Raw genomic sequence first — 2,112 nt, 5'->3', positions numbered from 1 at the left:
GCTGCCAGGATTGCCCTGGGGGGGGGTTTAGTTTTTGGGGAGGCTTTTGACACCCCCGCAGAGAGCAGCAGAGATGGGGAAGCTCGCAGTCTTCGAGCAGGAGCCCTGAGATGGGGGACACCCCGAAACTTTACTGGGGCAGATGCTCCTGGGGTGACGCTGGCCCCATCCTCTGGATTTTAACCCACAGTCTCGTTCATCCCCCAGCCCTGACCCACGCTGCGAGGGCTGGGGGCTGCCAAAAACACTCGGCATCACCCCAGTGCCCACCCTGCACCGGACTGACCCAGGCACCGTGTTTCGGGGTCTGGTGGGGGGGGGTACCCCAGTTCTGGGTGCTGCTGCATCCCTGGTGACACTTTGCCGGGTGGGATGCGCAAGCAGTGGTCTGGCCGTGAGGCAGGGCTGGGATGGGGGGGACCCAGCAAAGCCCGGCTCAGTGCCTGCAGCCAAAGCCCAAACCTCTCTATCCCAAAAAAATGTGACCTCCCGTGTTCAGCCTTGCCCAGGAGGTCCCATGCGTGGTCGGGGTGGAGAGGCTGCGGCAGGTAGGACCAGCTCTGCAGAAAGCCTGTTCCCCCCAGGGGGGTAACTCTGGGCTGGGGTGACTAATCCTGGCTCCTGGCCCCGGCCCCGTTGCTCAACAGGAGCGACAGGAGCCAGAGTGTCACCTCCCTCAGCCTCGCCGAGGCTGTCCCCTCCCAGCGTGGGGACGTGTGGGTGCAGCAGACGGCTGAGTCTCACGCCGCATGTCCCCTGCCCGCTGCAGGGACACTTTCTGCTGAGCCCTGGCCAGGAGCAGCGAGCATCGTCTGCACCGAGCTGCAGGTCCCAGTTCTGCCCCCGCTTCCCAAACCCAGGCTGTGACAATCCCTTTGGTGACAACCGCTGCACGTCCCAGGCTGGAGCTCTTTCAGATCTCAGCGTTTCTCGGCTGGGACATGGCAGAGGTTCCCTGAGCCGAGAGGTTTCCATCACCTCCCATTTCCATTTTCTCCACGGCGGCAGGGCTGGGGCTGCCGATACCGCCCGGGTATTAAAATAAAAAAGCCAAACAGCCACAAAAGCTGTGATGGCTCCCGCATAACTCCCGCTTGACCTGGCAATACCCTTTTAAGCCACCGAATCTCTCAAAGCCATGAAAAAAGACATCATAAAAGTCACATTTTTTATGCTCAACTCTTCCATCCCCTTACAGCAACTCCAGGGCTCAAAGACAACTGGGACAAGTCCACCGGGCAAGGGTGGAGTTCCAGCTGCAGTACGGTTCGATCGGCTTCCAGACCTTCAGCCAAAATGTTTCAGCCAGGAACAGCCGGGGAGGTCCCTGGGCTCTCAGGAGAAGAGCTGAGGCTGCGACAGCAGATGGGAATTTTGGTATTGGAAATGTCACTGGAGTCTTTCATTGTGAAACTACCTGGTTAAAGCAGGTGGCTTCACCCTCCTTCCCCCCCTGAGCTCCTCCTTGTCTCCAAATCCTGGCCACAAAGCCGGGAGATGCAGGAAAATGCAGTTTTAATCCCCCGCCTAGCTGCAGTCCCTGCTACGCCAGACCCCGCTCACATCCTAGACTCGCTCCGGCGGTGGTCTGCGGCTGCTCTGCTCGGGGCCAAACTGTCTCATAAGAGCTGTCGTGTTTTATGCAAGGTCTTGGGCAAGACGTGGTGCTGAGTCTGCACGCCGAGCTGGGAGCCGGGACTCTCCCGCTCCCGTCCTACGTGCGGCTGGAGGCACTCAGAGGGCTGCTGGGTGCAGGCGCTGCGCTTTGCATCACCCCAGCCGTCCCGATTCCCAGCGCCGACGGACCCACATGGGGAGAACAGGCGGCACACGAGGGGGAAGCCCCAGGATTTGGGATCTGGGGAAAAAGCAAGCCCAGAAGAGAGAAGGTGGATGAGGGCAGAGAAGCCAGCTGCTGGGAAAGGCCCGACATGCAAACGCTGTGCTCCAGCCTCCCGCTGAGTCACACAGGGTCTTTCTTAATCAAAAGCCTCCAAAAGCCGAGCTTGCAGTTTGCGCGTCGCTGTCAGCGCGCTGCGTGTGCGCCGAGCGCCAGCGTTCAGCCCCCGGAGAAGCGCGCGAGTGACCCGCTTTCACGTCCCACAGCCATTC

This window comes from Pterocles gutturalis, unplaced genomic scaffold (genome assembly GCF_000699245.1).
Source record: "Pterocles gutturalis isolate BGI_N339 unplaced genomic scaffold, ASM69924v1 scaffold17319, whole genome shotgun sequence".
Taxonomy (NCBI): domain Eukaryota; kingdom Metazoa; phylum Chordata; class Aves; order Pterocliformes; family Pteroclidae; genus Pterocles; species Pterocles gutturalis.
The sequence above is the reverse complement of the archived record's forward strand: the minus strand, read 5'-3'. Positions refer to the sequence as shown.